This window comes from Peromyscus eremicus, chromosome 5 (assembly GCF_949786415.1).
Source record: "Peromyscus eremicus chromosome 5, PerEre_H2_v1, whole genome shotgun sequence".
NCBI classification, from domain to species: domain Eukaryota; kingdom Metazoa; phylum Chordata; class Mammalia; order Rodentia; family Cricetidae; genus Peromyscus; species Peromyscus eremicus.
Window position 1 is genome coordinate 10,713,244 of NC_081420.1, and position 18,902 is coordinate 10,732,145.

Genomic DNA, 18,902 nt, shown 5'->3' on the forward strand with positions numbered 1-18,902 from the left:
ACACAAACGTGTGGAACCCACAGTACCTGAACAGAAAATCCAGGTCCACCAATGAGACACAAATTGGTCTTGCTGTCCCATGGTCAAGAACTGGAATACAGACAGCATCAGGACTCTGCAGTGTGCAAGTGGCCCTTGCTGCACGCAATCAGGCTTGCCTGTTTCCCAGGAGCCAGCGCACTCTTGTCCAAACGGTCATTCCCTTGTCTGGGGGCAGAATGGTCATAGCAACTAAATGGAAAGGTACTGCGTTAAGCGAAGCAGGGAAGTTAGTGCTATTGGACTAGAAAAACTCATCCCTTTCAGTTCTTTGAGGAAAAGTGAGAAACTCAGGTTTATTGGGTGCCTTCAAAGTAGCAGCTGTGTTCTGGGACCCATAGGCTTCTGATCAACCTTTGGAATACTGCAATATGTAAAAGCTGTGCTGCTGATCAAAGAATGCTTCCAGGGTAAATCATACACTCCTGCCATTCAGCATCATTCTTTGTTTTAGGCCAAGAGTAACACAAAATAATGTACTCTGGTCAGTGGAACCAGAACCCACGACATGCAAATGTTCTACCCACCCAGCAGCAAAGAGAGCTGGAGTCTTCTAATTGCGTGCGAGTAAAGATTATTAAACTCACAGATCACTTGCAGAGACCTAATCCCTTTTAGTGTCATTAGCTCTGTGTCACATGGGACTCAGAAACTTCCCTGCCACCCAGTTGAGCCACCCTGTTGCCAGAAGCAAATGCATTGAGGATGAATTCCAATCATGGTCTCTTGTTCGCGAAGACTTTCTACTATCTAGTTATCTCATTGTCACTTCTGAAAGAGTGACAATCATGCATCTTTGTCCCTTGTACCCAGGGGAGGATGAAGTGTCACATATACACAGGCCTGTGTTTCTGCCTGGAGTGGAATAAGCATGCTGTCCAACAAGACAGTTCAGGTTCTTAGGGACAGTTTGAAGAGCAAGGAGGAAACTACTAATTGTTTGTTGGTTCAGGAGAAATGTTATCTCTATCGACTTTCGATGTTGGAAAATGCAAACTATGTGGCACAACTTGTTTGCCACTTTGGCCTTGCATTAGCAGGCGACAGCAAAATACATCGCACAAGTGTAACCCTGGTCAAGGCAACCACCAGGAGCCATTCACTCCACTGCTTCCCTAATCCAGAGCACTTCACATCGCACGGGGTCCCAGCAAACCAAAGCGCTGGGTCAGTCTATGGTGAATTTCCCATTGGGTTGTCAAGAGTTTTTGCATCTATGGCTATGATTAGTGATGTCTTCTTATTTTTATTTGGATGATGTGAATATTTATTTAATAATCAATGCATGCAAATAGAAAAAAAATCCAAACAGTTTTGAAGTTTCTGCTAGCCTCAAAGCTTCAGGCATTCAAGTCCCCTCCCTAAAGGCAACACTCCTGATAATTTGCACAAACATACCACATGCAGAGCCTTGACCACACCCAGGGAGCACTGTACATTGTGTTTAGTGCTGGGTCTGTTTCCTTTTTCCTCATATAGCAGCTATAGTGCGATGTAGCCAGTCCCTGTGCGTGGGCATTCAGTTAGCTTTTATGTTTTTCCCCGATAGGATTATGCAAATAATACTCTTGTGTTAATAAAGCCTTTGCCCATTTTGGCAAGTGTAACTGAAGGATGCATTACTCCAATTGCTGAGCCAAAAGGAGAACTCATTTTCATTTCAGGGACTGCAACCTAATAGCTTTCCCAAAAGGCTGGACATGTGTTTTCCTTGTCCAGTCAGTGGCAAATATGTCTGTCTCGCTACAAAGTCACCGGCTCAGGGTGTTATCCGGCTTCTCATCTCTCTTGATCTGATAGGTACAGACGGTATCTCCTGTAGTTTCGATTGCCTTTTTCTCATTATGAGATTGATCTCTTTAAAGTTCTTATTTTGTTCCTGGTTTTAATCTTAAAGTACCCTAAATTCTCTTAGCAGTAGGTAGGGTTTGGATCTTAAATCTAGATGGATTTACATAATGGGTTTATGAAAGGCAGGGAGAGTAAGTCAAAGGGGATCATACTAAGCCAAAGGCCTCTCCCGCTGGGCGCAGCCCATCCCTGACCCCTCTCCCTTTGCAGGGCATGCCCAGATCTGCTGCTTATCAAGTATCCACACACCAGCCCTGGCCATATCTCAGTCTGAGAAGCTGCTTGGGATCCGAAGTTAGGATTAGCTGATGGGAGGTGGTTGACTCAGGGAAGATCAATGAGTAAATGGTCCCTATCCACGACCCTTCCTGAATGTCGCCCCAGGATGGATCTGACCACTGTTTCTCCACCACCTGTGACCACGGTATAATATGGGCAACAAGAAGAGTACATTTCACTTTTGTGTCTTTTTCAGAAAACCACTGTGCACACTCCTCTGCTGTCTCCTCCTACCCTTTGTAATTTAGGGTGAGGTGAGGACTGTTAGTACCCTTTTGCCAGATAAGGACACTAAGACTCAAACAACTCATGTAAACTATCTCGGTGTCTTACACCCAGTGAATCAAAGAGCTGACTTCAAGCTTGGGTGACTGACTCAAACGCGGAGCCCTACGGCTGTGTCTTAAGACGTGTGCAGGACCTCAGCATCTCCACCCTGAGAGAGACCAGAATGGCAGGAGATGCCTCCTAGGCCACCTCCTGGGGAGGTCTGACTGATCCACCAGACCCTCTGTGAGAGCAAAGGTCTGACCCTTCCTAACCTGGGTCTTTCATGTCAGCGCCTCGCTGAAGGCTTTCAGCATCCCAGAACATGGCATATTCTGCCAAATTATGAATAAAGCCAGAATTGGGACCTCAGCTCGTCTGACTTCAAATCTTGTGCTCCTATGACCCCTATGCCCTAAAATGAAGAATTTTTCCTAATAGGGTAGAGTCTGGTCCTACAGTGTTATCTGGACAGAGAAAGTGAGTCTGAAGACCTCACCCACGGTCCATCTGGAGTTTATCAGCCTTCTTTCCAGGGTAGAATTACAGTAAACGATTATCTACAGATCTGGAGCCAGCAGGGACTTTGAAGGTCCCAATTGCCAAGAGGGGTTAGGCGGGGGAGGGGTGGGAGGTCCAGGAGATGAAAAGAAGGCCCAAGCATCTTATCTTCCTGCTGAAGCCAAGCAGGCTGGCCTGGCCAGAGGGAAATTCCCTGTGTGTGAGGCAGACAGGACCACATGCAGGAGGCACCTGAGTGTGCCCTCCACTCTCTTCCTTGTCTTCTCTCCTTTGTCTTGATTTAATTTTTCATCCATCCACCCACTCACCCACTCCATCTTTCAGCCTGTTGGTTATAGCGGCTATCATGTTCTGAGTTCTTACCTTGGGCTCTCTCAATGAATACTCACAATGACATTCAGCAAACGGTGCCCAAGTTAGCCCCATTTTTCACCCAGGTAAATAATTCTAGGCCCCAATAGGTTAAGAGATGGATGACTCCAGCATCTCACAGCTGGCAAATGGCTCTCTCCTCTTCCCTTCATGGCGATTCACTCACTCAGTCTCCTTCTACCTAATACTTGTTCACTTCAATCCTTCCTTCCTCTTCTGCACCCCTCTTCACTGATGTCTGTGTAGGTGTGAGTGTCTGTTACAGGGATGTTCATGTGCAGAGGCCAGAGGACAAGCTGGGAATTGCTGTTAGCCTTCTTTGAGATGGCCTCTCCCTGGCCTGGAGCACACCAAGTAGACTAGACTGGCTGTCTCCACATTTCCAATACTGGAATTACAAATGTGTGTCCTTATAGCCAGGCCCAGCTTTTTCTTTTTTGTACATGTGGACTGAGGATCAAACTCAGGTCCTCTGTAAGTATTTTACCAAATGAACCATGCCCCTCTTCCTGACTCCACCACTTGGTGCTGTTAAACAGTAGCCTCAAGACCACTATGTAGGGCAGGCTGGCTTCGAACTTGTGTCAACCTTTCTGCCTCAGCTTTCCAAATGCTTGGGTTTCAGGTACTTTTTTAGCCACTTTTAGCTTCTTTTTTTCTTAAAGATCTATTTATTTATTTATTTATTTATTTATTTATTTATTTATTTATTTATTTATTTTTGCGTGGGGAAATGTGGGTGTGAACTCAGGCACCCTCAGATGTCAGAAGGTCCCCTGGAACTGGAGTTACAGATGGTGGACTTGCCTGAAGTAGTATGTGGTGGGAACCTGTTTTAGTTAGTGTTACCATTGCTGTGATGAAACACCATGGTCAAAAGCAATGTGAGGAGGAAAGGGTTTATTTGGCTTTTGCTTCCACATCACTGTTCATCACTGAAGGAAGTCAGGACAGGTCAGGATCCTGGAGGCAGATACTGATGCAGAGCTCACGGAGGACTGTTTACTGGCTTGCTCCTTATGGCATGCTCAGCCTACTTTCTTATAAACCCAGTACCACCACTCCAGGAGTGGCACTCCCCACAATGGGCTGGGCCCTCCCGTATCAATCACTAATTAAGAAAATGCTGGATGAAGCAGCCCAGTAAGAGGAAGAGGGTCCTAAAAGAAGGCAAAAGAATAAGAAACAGCTCACGCTGTTAGGAGTCCCCCCAAAACACCAAGCTACCTAACTGCCACATATATGCAATGGACCTAGGTCAGACCCATGCAGGCTCCTGGTTGTCAGTTCCGTCTCTTTGAGTCCCTGTGAGACCAGGTTAGTTGCATCTGTGGTTTTTCTTGTGGTGTACTTGACCCCTCTGCCTTCTACAATCCTTCCTCCCCCACTTCCTCAGGGTTCCCAGAGCTCCCCCTAATATTTGTCTGTGGGTCTCTGTATCTTCTCCATTAGCCTTAATAGGATGGTATGTACCTGGTCTTATTGCAACTTGATGGACCATGTTTGGTTGATAGCCCTGGGAGGCGTGCCTTTTTCTGAAGGGAAGTGGAGGAATGGATCTAGGGGAGAGGGTCTGAGAAAAGAGGAAGCAAGGGAAACTGCAGTCGGGATGTAATGTATGAAAGAAGAAGGAAAGAAAGAAAGAAAGAAAGAAAGAAAGAAAGAAAGAAAGAAAGAAAGAAAGAAAGAAAGAAAGAAAGAAAGGAGGGAAGAAAGAAGGGAAGAAAGAGAGAGAGGGAGGGAGGGAGGGAGGAAGAATTTTTAAAAGAAAGGACATGCCCCACAAGCTTGTCTACAGTCGTGTGTTAGGGCGGCACTTTCTCACTGGAGGCTCCCTCCTCGCTGCTCACCACAGCTTGTGTCAAGCTGACATAAAGCAGCCAGCGCAGCACCACCTCTGGGCCCTCTGCAAGAGCAGTATGCGGCTGACCTCCCCAGCTCTCACACTTGGCTTCTTATACTCCCTTTCTATCCCTTCCTCTCTTTTCCTTCTTCCTGAGCCTACCATGTCCCCATAGAGTCACCCAGCAGTCTCTGGAGAAAGGACTTCTGGGATCGTCCCTACTCTACCCCTCAAATGGAGCTGTTGATCTGTTTCTTAGGCCTGGTCCTTCCTGCATTTCCAGCCTTCTCAGCTTCCGGCATCTACTTCTGACAATGTCTCAGCCAAGTACCTTGAGTTGGTGTGAGAATCTGAATGGCTTGGGGACTGAGCTGTGGCTCTAGCCAAGAGCAAGGCTGTCCCCACCTCTGCCGGCTGCCCTTCCCCCTTCACCAAACGTCAGTGAGGGTCTGTGCTGACATCTGAGTCTCAACCTTCACAGATACCCGAAGCCTCTCCCTTGACGTGAAGCCTTCTTCTGCTAGAGACCTTTCCCTTCTAGGAGGTGGAATGGGGATCAAAGAATCCGTGTCCACAACCTGGGCTCTATTCCTATCCAGCCTCACTCATCTCTTCTCCTAGCACCTGTCACAGACTGGCATTGATTAAGACTAAGAAGAGCAGGTGTAATGACATTACACCTTCATTCTCTACAGCTCGCTCACTGCAGGAGACTGCATAGTGACTAGAATAGTCCATCTTTACACAGCTCGCATTTCCAGTCGGGAAATTACCCCTCCCTTCTAGGTACAGTTATGATGTGACTGTCACCCAAGTACTTGTCCCTCGGGGATTATGCGAGGGACATATGTAGCTTGGACAATCAAGTTCCCTTTTCTTGGGCTTGTCATAAGAAGCCAAATGGAGGGGGAAAAAAAACCAGAAACACACAGAGGACCACTTCTTCCCAGCACAGCTCTCCAGCAGGTCTGGCTTTCTGCATCCCAGCGCTCTCCCACTTTCTGTACTTTTCCAAGTCTGTTTCCCATCCACTCTGCAAGCTATCCATCATCCTACTTCATTGTTTCTCGTCCTTAGTTAGCCTGTGAATGGCTTCTGTCAGTGCTTGCAAATAACAAGTCCTAAATGATGCCCCAAGGCTTTGTTCCAAATACACTGCCTCGCTAATGGTCTTGATTGTTCTAGGGCAAGGACTCTCTCTCCCCTGCCCTGGCACCAGGGAGCCCTACCCACCTCCTCCATTAGGGGGATCATCTCCGGGTCCACTGGCTTACATAGTGGGTATAGAATATGTGTGGGAGGACCTGAAGTGACCACTCTTTTCCATTTACTGTAGCCCGGGGGTCATTAACTTTTGTAACATTTACAACAAAGTAAAAATGTTGGACATTAAAGAGATCCTCAGGTAAATTCTACATTTCAGTCATGTTTCTCATGGCTTTGTCCCATCTCCGAGAATCCAGGCTGCATCATCTGTGTCAAAGTGTTTCAAAGTCCTCAACTTTACACATGTTTTCCTTTCTTATCTTTCTGTCTTCATACCTGGTACTTACTGGGAGATTTGAGATGTTTCTGAGGCCATAAACAAGAAAGGGAAAATGGACACTGAGTGAGGGGGTTTGGATGGCTGGGATTCGGGTGAGGACTGAGGCTGTGCTGTGGTGCCTCTCTAAGGGGGTGCTCCCTGCACATCAGCTACTTTCGGAAAGTCTGCCACTACCCCATTAGCTCTCAGACGTGGTCTTCGGAGTCCATCAGTTGTCACCCCTAGTTCATAGATTAGCAATCAGGGACTTCAAGAGGAAGTTGTCCCAAGATGCATTGCTAGGAGGAGAGTTAGAAGCCCTCATGGTCTTCACACACAGGCAGGTTCAGTGTGTGGGGGTGGGGCATAGCCAGAGCACAGACGGGGCGTGGGAAGCCAATAGTGACGTGGAGGCCTAATGCATATAGACTGTGTGGTCGGCATTCTGTTTTCTCGATCACACTTAAGCCTCCCAGAGGCCCTGCTTCACTGGAGAGACTTACCCAGTGTCACGGAATGAAAGAATGAGTGGATCCTGAGGCAAGCTCTGTGCATTTCACTGTTGTGGGGCCACACCCCAAGTGGGAACCCTATTTTTTTTTTGCAAGGATTTGAACAGTATGACCTTCCCCCTGGTAATTAGTGGATATGTGCCCTTTCTTCTCACCACTCTATCAAGATTCCCAGCAAGATCTGCAGCCCCACCCAGCCTGACATCGCTGAAACCCCATCAGGGGAATGTCAGCCTAAAGTAGCCCAAGGTTCAAGGGAAGGTTTGCAGAATCTCCCAAAGGTGACAGACTCTTTATGGTTAAAGAATGAGTCACAGAAGTGCCCTGAGGACGCTGTCAGTCATGGCATCAGATGACTTAGACTCATGGAATTGGAAGAGCACAGAACACGCCACGAGAGAACCGGGAGACGAAGGCCTGGGCTCCCAGCTTGGACTCCTGGCTTAGAATCTGGTCCGGAGTCTTGCTGTGAAGGAATCTTGGCCAGAAAACTTTCCACCATTTTCTAACTTGAGGATCTCCCGGAATCACTACATCCAAAAGCAAGGGCACACGGGAAGCGTAAGTGGTGCCATGAGCCTGAATGGCAGCTGTTACCATCCTGAAAGACGATGAAGAAGTAAGGGGGGCCCACGGCTGAAGCCGCTCTGTGTCACATCTCACAGGCTACATGGATAGAAGCACGTGAAAAGCACGTCCGGGTGGGGGCAAAGTGAGCAGGGGGCAGGTGCCAGGGCACGGGTGGAGCAAGGGTAACTAAGTTTGGGGCAAAATATCCCAAGTGCAGGTAAGTACAACACAAACAAAACTCCCGCAAACAAGCTGAGTGAGGCCACATCCTGGAAACATCTAGAACGTTTCTGATGAACCAACAGCTTAGGTTGTGCCAAACAAACTTTGGTGGCTATGATCAAGGTCACAATTTCCACATCCATCTGCCTTCTTTCCTTTAAAATAACTCTGTCACCCATTTTCTAAACATAAAGGCACGTATTCAAAATGAAACTGTATGTATATTTACCGGGAATGTGGAACTGAAGGGCTAGGGTATAAGCTTAGCTTACAGCAGACCCTGGTCCATCCACAGCACGACACCAGTAACAAAGCAGAAATACTAACAACAAACAGAACCAGGGGGAGGTAACGGAAATAAACTAGTGACAACATGACTTCCTCCCTAGCTACTCAGAGAGACCAGCATTAAATAGGGACGTGGTGTTAGCAACACCCCCAAACTGTAAGAATACAGTAAGGGGTCTGGGAAATGATCTAAGACCTCAGGTTGAAAGAGGGAAGTGGGATACAGCACAATTCACCCCTTCCTCAAGCAGCCAGGCTCAGGAGGCCCCTGGAGCATCCCCTGCTTCATGATCTCTCCATGATTACAGATTCCCCCCTTCCCAGACTGACCTTTCTAATTTTACAGGTTATTCAGTGTGTGTGTGGCTTTGTAGTCTTTGTTTCTGATTCAATCTGTGTTCCAGGAGCCATTATCTCTACCTCCTTAATAGCTTTACAAGCAAAATATTTGAGTGGGTTAGAGAGCAAGGAATGGGCAAGTCCTAGCGCTGATTCACAGCACATTCCGGGCAAACCCCAAGACCTGCTGAAAGCCATGGAGATGCCAGCCTCTCCCCTGGCTGCTCTCTAGAGAAGCAGTGGCCACATGCTGTCTCACAGATGACAGCACACTGCCGTCTTTTATTCATGTATTCCCTCATCCAATGCATTTCCCAGTGGGGCCCTTCTGTGCTAAACCTTGTTCTGGGTGCCTGTGGGGAAACCAGGAACAGCCAGCACTTTGCTCCGCTTGGGATGGCAAGCATCCAGTTCTGTTGCAAGGAAATCACTGGGGTCATGATGCTCTCAGTGTTTGATGGTGGCAATTTAATAAATGAGAAAGTAACATTAGGCTCACACCTCTGTTGAGATGACATGTGTGCTGAGTGGTCAGAAGGAGCCAGCTCACAGAAAATTCCAGAAGCGGCCTGTTCTTATTGTTGTCATAGAGCAGAACTATCTCTGTACTTCCATCAGAGGAGGCAACAAATGGCTAACAGTGCCCACACATGAGGACAGCGGGGACAGACAGGTGGCAGGGACAGGAAGGGTTTGGTGTCAGACATGTCAGATTTAAAATGTTGTATTCACATTCCCCTTAACAAACTCATAAATTGGGCATGATTGGTGTCTGCTGTGTGTTAGGCAGGGAAACTGAGGCTTGGAGAGGCTACCCAGGCTGTGAAGAGACAGTGTTGAGATGTGATTGTGAGTGAGGATGCCAGCCTGGTCCCTGAGGTCCTCTGCTACAGCAGAAGCTCAGGTAACACCCCGAATATATCTTACTTGCCCTCCTTGGGCTTCGCTAATGAAGGCTCCTAAGGGTAAGATTTCACCCACAAACTTGGCTCTCTGGCCTCAAAAATCATCTGAAGATTTGATAATAAAGTATTTATGGTTTCAATGGTAGCGACGGATTAACGTGTTCTCTCTGCCCTACTTTAGATGGATACAGCCTCTCTGTTTCTCCCCATCCCTACCTCTGCCTAAGACCCTGGGTCCTCCTCTCCACTGCACCACACTCTGGTTTATGAGTCTGGCTTTGGTACTCCAGTGCCATGGCACACACCGTCTACTGGCAGAGCCCAGCCAGCAAGGACCGACAGAGGGATGGAGTTACTGTCCCTTGCTAGGGCACTCTCCTGCCCTTGGATACCATCATTTTCTGGAAACAGTAGAAAAAATGTTTCTAAAAGCCAGTCCAAGGCCAAGGCTAGCAGGTCAGGCCTGGGTCTTAGTCACATCTCCCCCAAGTCCTTAACTTGGGGCAAGTTCTCAAACTCAGTTTTCTGTGACATGAAAACAATGGTAGTCCCTACGTTATAAATAGGAGGGAAGGAAAGGCGTCATTTAAACAGTGTCCGTGGAACAATGTGGGTTTCATGAGTCTCATGGTAGTTCCATCTGCCAAACAGAATGGAGCATTGCTGATTAATTGATCCCCAGCACAAAACTAAAGAAAGAGAGCAGAATTGGGGGTGGGTGGGGGAGAGGGAAAGGGGAAGAACTGTGGAAGAAAGACCTAAATCATGACAGTGTGCTTAGAGCAATTGGTTCTGAATCCTCCCCGCTCCCAACCCCTGGGTTAAAACTTTTGGGGAAGAGCATTTTCTCATCATTTCTCTTTTATTTTTCTCAAAATAAGAAGACAAGTCCAAGACTGGTAAATATTTTCAAAACAATTTCACACTGGACTCTGCAGCTTTCTCTGGGGGATTTCAAAGTCCCAGTGTGTCTTCTGCGTGTGTCCTGCACTCCTGAGTCAACAACAACAACAACAAATGTGGTGAGGCCGTATACATGCAAAGCTTCAGAGAGTAAGATAAGCAAGGCAAATGTCCACTTAATGAATATGCTAATTTAGGCATGTGATTTAGACGCGATCGTTTATAATTTTATAATATTCATAGAGAAACATCCCATTTCCCAGTATATTCATCGCCTGAAATGGCTCTAATTCAGTCCTTAACTCCTGGAGTATGTAGTGCAGAGAGCTGACTTCTGCAACAATCCAGACCTTCTCTCACCTCCCTCTGAGCATGCTGACATCAGGGCTTCATGCTCCCATGTCTGAGGCTGTGGCTGCCAACATATCCACGTCCCCTTTGCATGACATGAGCACAGACCGGATTGTATGCCTGCTCTGGGTGTGTGTGTCTTCGTGCCCTCCACAAAAGAACCATGCAGCATTGCTTTTCAGGCAGGGCTTTAAAAGGCTTATTTGCCATGACATCCAGCACTTGTAATTCGAGGTCATAGCCTGAGGAAGAATTGCTAAATCTGTGTAAAACGTCTCTGCCTTTTTTTCCCTTGCAGATTCTGTCAGATTATCTCTTTAAGAATTCTAAACCCGTGATGTTTGAGGTGGCTTTAGACTAATGTACATTCCCCAAGCATCTCTTTGTTGTTTGATAGAAAGCAATTGAGAGGTCCTCAAGAATTGGAGCGCTCCGTCAAAGCTCACTGCAAAAGAGGGCTCACTCTTTTCTAAAGGGCGTTTAGGAAGGAAGGAAACTTGGGGTTGCATTCACTCCTGTCCAATAAAGAGAACCATTTTAACAAGGCCAAGCCATGACTCAGGTGTTCTTCCACCTGGTGCTCATCCTCATCCTCCCAGGGAATCGACTCCGGGCTCAAGGAGAAGAAGAGAGAAACAAGTTGGCTCACAACAGGCCAAGGCTCAGGGCCGCGGTTCGCTGAGGCTCCGCCCACTCAGCCCTTCTCTGCAGCTAACCAATTCTGCACACATTAGGCCAAGTGCAGGGCTCTGCTTGTGCACCATCAGTTAGGAAAGAGCTCAGTGCTTAAATAGCAATCCCTATTGTGCAGGTAAGAATTGTGCAGTCCAAGGATGAAGACGTGCAAGAACTGTACATTCAGGCCTACGGAACCCAGGAGAGGGAAGCTCAATGTTTTTGTGCATGGCCACTGGGCAGTTTGTGAGGGAGTTGTGTCAGCAAAGCCATGGCTAGAGTCAAGGTGAGAGTCATGAGGAACAGAGGGTATGTGGGAACCAGTAGAAAGCAGAGCAGAGTTGGCATCTGTATGTGTGGGGGTAGCATCCAAAACCTTGATCTGAAATTATGAGGGAGGAAAGCATGACATCTGTGCTAAGCACACATAGTCTTTTCCCTGTCACTCCCAGTAACGAACTCTAACAATTACTTGCCTAGTGTCTGCATTGTGGAGATTCCTATAGATAATCTAGAGGTGTGTGCGGAGGATGGACATTGGTAATGTAAAGATATTGTTTGCTTTCGTAGTGTGGGCCTTAAGCAGTCTCACATATTCTCTGTCTCTTTCCTTCTGTCTCTCTGACTGTCTGTCTGTTTTTGTTTGTCTCTCTTTCTGTTAGTCTTTGATTCTGTTGGTTGTCTGTCTGTCTGTCTGTCTGTCTGTCTCTCATCTGTCTCTGTGTCTCTCTCTCTGTCTTCAAACTACACAGTGGAAACTGAATCTTCAACTCCTCCCTGCCGCACGTGGCACAGTGCCCTCCCATCTCACCCTATCCTTCCTTCTTCCAGTAGAAAACCTTCACTACTTTTTTTCTTTTTCTTTTCATTGCCTGGGATTAACTCTGGCCTGGGCCTGCTAAGCACACACCTGCTGCTTGCAGATCTGTATCCCAAGAGCCTTCCCTTCCACCACTGAGCCGTCCTAGGAATGAATACAGGCACAAAACATGCGTTGAAGCTGAGGTAAGGCTATTGGGGTGGCTTTCCTATGGAAGTACAACCAGACACCTCTCTCTGGAGACTCTGGGTTTTTCTACTCCAATAAAGGGGCAAGCAGTGAGAGCCATTCCCAGGGACCCTGCCCAGATCTTACGGCTGGTGCCACACCTACACGCTGATCCTACATGATGTGGCTGACAGACAACCTGGCCACGAGCAAGAAGGTTGATCTGTTAATTGGGCAAAGTGATGATGGGTTGGAAATGAAAATTCCCAGTTGTTGTTGTCAAGTATTATTAATTTTGATGTGACTTTGAGTGATTAAGCAATTGGCTGTGATTTTTTGAGCATCTTCTCATAAGGCTACAGAGATGGCTCAGAAGATCTGAGTTCGGAGTCCCAGAACACAGGTAAAAGCCAGGTGTGGGAACTCATGGCTGTGACTCCAGTACTGGGAAGGTTGAGACTTAAGGATGCTGAGGGCTTGCTGGCCAAAATGATGAGCTTCAGGTTTTTTCATTTTGTGCCAAATAAATAAATAAATAAATAAATAAATAAATAAATAAATAAATAAATAAGATGGGGAATGTTAGGGGGAGATACCCCAAAAGAACCTCTGGCCTCCACACACGTATGCACAGGCAATATACATACACATACACGTGTACACATGCACACACACACACAAAGAGAGACACACACAAAGAATCTCGCTGTGATTTAGATGTAAAATATCCCCCAAAGATTGATTTGTTTCAATACTTGTTCCCTGGCTAGTGACACTCTTTGGGAGGTGGTAGAAGCGTTTGACAGTGAGGATCCAGCTGAGAGAAGTTAGTCTCTGGGAAAACAGCCTTGAAGTTTGAAGCCTGGCCTTTTTGCCCTTTCTGGTCCTTAAGATGTGACTGACAGCTGACGTAGCTTCAACCATGCCTGGTCTGCCATGATGAACCGTATCCTCTTGAACCACGAGCCAAATCAACCTCTCCGACCTTAAATTGTGTCTTGACGGGTATTTAGTGAAAGCAATGAAAAGGTGATCTGGAAATTTGGTGCCAGGAGTGGGGTTGTGGCTGTGATGCACCTGAGTGCATGGCTTATAGGCCTTTGGAACAAGTTTAGGAGAAGAACATGGAAGAGTTTGGAACTGCGGGCTGGTGAAGCCTTAATGCTGTAAGTAGAGCTTAGTGGATGTTCTGGTGGGAGCTCAGAAGACCAGAACACTGAGAGAAGTGCTAACTGTGAAGGTGAGGCTCATGACATTTCAAAGAGGAACGAGCACCCCATTGGGAATTAGAGTGAAGGTGTTCATATTACTTCCTAGCCATGGAACTGGATGAATTCCACCTATGTTCTGATTTCAAAAGTCATAGATTAAGTTGTTTGACACAGGACATTTCAAGGCAGCATAGCATCCAGGCTAAGCTGTGTTTACTGCTCATTGCTCTTAGACTCACAGTGACGGAAAAAGACGTGAAAAACGCAGGCTGGGAAATGCGTTGGGTCCCATGGAACTGGAGTTACAGACAGCTGTGAACTGCCATGTGCGTGCTGGGAACGGAGCCCAGGTCCTCTAGAAAAACTTCCAATGCTCTTAACTGATACATCAGCTGTCTCGCCGGCCCTAACTTTGGACTTTTGAACAGTATTGAAACTGCTAAGACTATGGAGACTTTTGAAGTTAAACTAAATTCATTTTGCAATGTGAGATGGCCACAAACTTCTGGGGGACAAGAGCAGAATGCTATGGTTTGGATGTAAAATGTTCTCCACAGTTCATGTAATAGAACACTTGGTTCCAAGATGATGGTCCTCTTCGAAGACATTGTGGGACACTTGAGAGGTGGAAGACCAGTTGGAGGAAGTAGACTCCTGGGGCAGGAGGATGGGTCTTGAGGCTGATAGCAGGGTTCTGTTTTCTGTCCTATTTCCGTTTCCTGGCTTGCTGATATTTGACCAAGCTGCTGCCTGATGCTCCTGCTGCTACAGAACCACCCATCATGATGGACCATGACCTCTCAAACTCTGATCAAAAATAAACCTTTCCTGGGGCTGGAGAGGTGACCCAGAAGTCAAGGGCACTTGTTGCTCTTGCAGGAGAGTTGGATTCAGTTCCTGGCATTCATATTAAGCAGCTCACATCTACCAGTAACTCCAGCTCCAGAGGATCCAATTCCCCCTCTGGCCTCTGAGAACACTACACATACATATCCATATAAAATAAAAGTAAGTATTTTTAAATAAATAAATACCCCCCCTTTATATTTCCTCATGCCAGGCATTTGGTCATAGTGATTTAAAAGGTAATTAATAAAAATCCTGACACAGGCTGTTTATTCCTTGAGGAATTTTTGATTATAGTCTATCTTCAGGGGGACATCCTACATAAACTTTCTATAGCCTATATTACATATTCCATTCATTCATTAATGTTAGCAGGGTGTGATGGCTCCTGCTTATAATCCAGGCTTTTGGGAGGCTGAAGCAGAAGAATTGCCCTTAGTTTGAGGCTAGGCTGAGCTAGCATATTCTAGGACAGCCAGGGCTACCAAGTGAGACTCTGTAGTTTAGTGGCAGATCTCTTATCTACCATGTGGAAGGCTCTGCATCCAGTCCCCGCACTAGAAAAAAAGGTACTTTCATGAGAGGACCATTATATAGTGCAATAAAAAAAAAAAGTCATGGAGAGAGGCAAAATCAAAGAGAAGTGTGACCTGAGAGGTGGCAGTTGGGCGAAACAGAAGACACTTAAATGCCCTGAGTGAGCCACACACACATGCAACACTCAGGCATCCCAGACCTCAGAAGAAGGGGTGATACAGCAAAGACTGCCACAGAACAACTTGGGCCTGTTTGAGGGCAGTGAGGCAGCCAGACGGTACCACAGTGAAGCCATGAGAAGAAAGCAGGCCCTAGCCACATGCTGGAAGGAGGAAGCAGAGTCTGACAGCACTGGGGTTGGCAGACCACAGGCAGGCCTTGTTTTGATCTAAGTACAATGAAAAGTCATCGAGGAGCTGGTGTGACCCAAGTTCTACTGGAAGGGAGACCATCTGCGTGTGCATGGAGAGTAGCCTAGAACGGAAGGAAGGTGGGCAAGAGAGGAAGGCAGGGATCACTAGAGGGCCACCACGACGTGTCCTCTCCAGCAGCCTGTAGCTGAAGTGAGAAGCCAGGTCTGTGAGAGTGATTTCATACAAAACAGCGATTTCATACAAAACATCTCAAGTGCTCCCTGTAGTTTTTACTCAAGGTAGGAACTATGATTCCTGTTTTGCAAACAGCATGAATCTCAAGCATCCCCAAGTATACTTTATATGTAAACATTTGATATTTTATCAAAAGAGGCAAATGTCTTTAAATATGAGATAATTTTTGTTGAAGATTTCTTTTGTTAAGATTTATTTTTATTTTACGTGTGTGAAAGAGTGTTCACTGACATGTGCACCGTGTGTATGACGTACCCATGGAGGCCGGAAGAGGGCATCACATCCTCTGGAGCCAGAGTCACAGATGGTTTTGAGCCACCCTGTGGGTGCTGGGAACTGAACCTGGGGACTCTGCAAGAGCAATGAGTGCTCTTAGCCTCTGAGCCATCTCACCAACTCCAACAAATGATCTGTCTTAACCAACCAAACAGGACAACGAATCTTTTCCAAAGGCTGGAAATGTTGGGGTTTTATCTCCTAGTTCCCCTCTTGAGATGAATATAAAGGGGCAGGAAAGATGGCTCAGTGGTTAAGAACACTGGGTGCTATTGCGGAGGACCTCAGTTCAATTCTCACCACCCACATGGAGACGCACATGTATCTGTTATTCCAGTTCTAGGGGACCTGATGCCTTCTTCTGGCTTCTGCTGGTACCAGACACACATGTGATGTACAGACATATATGCAGACGAAGCACCCATACATATAAAATAAAAACACAATTTTAAAAGATGAAAATAAAGAATTTTTATCTCAGAAATAAAATAGAGAAAGAAGAAAGGAAAATAAAAGTATAATGAGGGCCACCATCGTCCTGCCTCTCTACCTACGTGCTCTTAGCCCTTCCACACAGATGGAGGCAGGCCCTCATAGGCGGACACAGTGTTTCTCAAAGATGATCTCATGCAATGCATACTATTTTACAACATTCTGCTATTTCCTTATGTGACAGGGTTGGAACCCAGGCCTGTGCCTATAGCTCTACAACTATACCACACTCCAGTCCTCTCTAATTCACAATTGCCTTCAAAAATGTTATTTAAACTGTACGGTCAAGCTTTGAGCACTTAGAGTGTTCTGTTTTTAATCAATATTTATCTTATCTCAACTCTTTCATATGACAGTGAAGACAACAACTTAAAACATATTAGAAATAAATATGGCACTAGAAAATTCTAGGGGAAAAAGAACAGAAATGTTGCAAAGATAAATTTGCAACTGCTAGCTCTCAGAGATAATAAAATGTTTGTTTGGGTCAAATTTCCCTTTTAGACCTTCAGCTTTCATCTAAATTGTACATTTGATCAAACTCACTTTGTCCAAGCCCCTGTTTAACTGGGCCAAAAGAGGATGGATCTGTGTTCACTCACCCTCTTAGAGACTTGACCTCGACTCAGGTTCACAACAGAGCTGAGCAGGCTCAAGTCAGCCTTTGTCTAATGGAAAGGTACCCTGAGAGTCGGTCAACAGCACGAAACAAACACAACAAGTACAGCAGATAGCAGAGCCCCCGAAAACACCCGCTTCCCTGGCCACACCCCACTCCAGACACTGATTGCTAACAAGGGAGCGCTAACATCATCAGGCTTGTAATAAAGTCTTTGCTGATTCTGAAACTTTCATTCTTCAACCAAAGCAGGTGTGTCCTGAAGTACAGTTCCGGCTGCTTTGTTTTGTTCTAACAACTGATTTATCATTATTGGAAGATCTTTAAAGTAATGCTGTGGTACTGTGCAGAGAATTTTTTCATCACCTGTGTGTGATCTTGATTGATCATATGTACAGTCATGAGAAATGCTAAAATTAAATATAGTAAGCAAGGGAGAAAGAAGGAATAATGTGGCATGAGTTTCGTCCACTGTACTCTGAAAACATTAATTCAAAGGAAAAAAATATAATTCTTTTTTTTTGGGGGGGTGGTGGTTTCCAGACAGGGTTTTTCCATGTAGTTTTGGTGCCTGTTCTGGATCTCACTATGTAGACCAGGCTGGTCTCGAACTCAGAGAGATCCACCTGGCTCTGCCTCCCGAGTGCTGGGATTAAAGGCATATGCCACCACCGCCTAGCGGAAAAATGTAATTCTAAGATTTATTGGGGAAACAGTTCAACAGAAGGCTCCCATGGAAAAGAGGGAAATGTTTGGGGGCCAGGCAGTGATTAGAGGGTGATATGTGTACACGAGGGTGTGGCTGCATCTGTCTCAGCAGGTTAAGAGCAGATAAATAGAGAGGGAGGACGATGGGGGCTCTCTTTGTGTTTTCTTTTTTTTCTTTCTCCAAGTTACTATTTCTGAGATGAGAATACATTCATGTATCTTCTGGAGAGATGACTCAGTGGTTAAGAGTGCACACTGTTTCACTTGGGTGTCCTGGGTCATTGACTCTGTCTTGGATAATTGCATAAGCATGTGTCCATATGGTTCCTAGGGTCATATACTAAGCTGGCCGCAGGGAACACTGTGTGCAAAGCTGGACCCCGAGAAGCAGACACTCTAGAACAGGAAACCAAGCAAACTAAACCAGAGCTTCAATACGAGGCACTTCCTGGGTATCAAGATTTGTGTGTACCTCCGTCTCTAGACTCTAAAATGACGATAAGATTTCTAGAAGCATTGCTGTAGACAATTAAAAAGGCTAACATATATAAAAGAGACTGAGTAAGAGTGACATTTAAGATATGGATAGATAATAAACACGGCACAGTACACATCTTGTTATAGGAAAATGAAACAATGGAAGTCCATACTCCTTTCAACTTCTCTGTCCCCACAAATACGTCAGAGGGGACGTCCTGGCTGCTCGACCGACGGACACCAAGTGCCATGCATGCCGTTTTCCTGTGTAGTCCACAGCAGCAGGGACGTGTCCTCATCCCTGGTCTGCAGATGGTGAAACCGTGGCTCCGAGAGGTCACACGACACTTGCCCAAGGTTACTCAGCTAACAAATTGGGATTAGAGCCAAATCCATCTGACTCTGAAGGCCTTGTACTTGCCACTGAAGATCCCTGACAGCCCACAGCTGCTGTGCAGGGAGGCTTCAGGCTACCATTCACTTGAGGAACACAGTAGCCACCATGTGCTGAGCAGGTGCCGCCAGTCCTGATTTCCATTAAGTCTCACAGGTTAAGCAGCAAGTCACATATCCCTCCCTCTCAAGCCCACAGCCTTGAAGGGTTTCTACCAAAGTCTTGAAAACTGAAGCAGTTAGCCTCTGCTTCCCCGTGAGCTGGGGTGGTCAGCTTCAGCAGA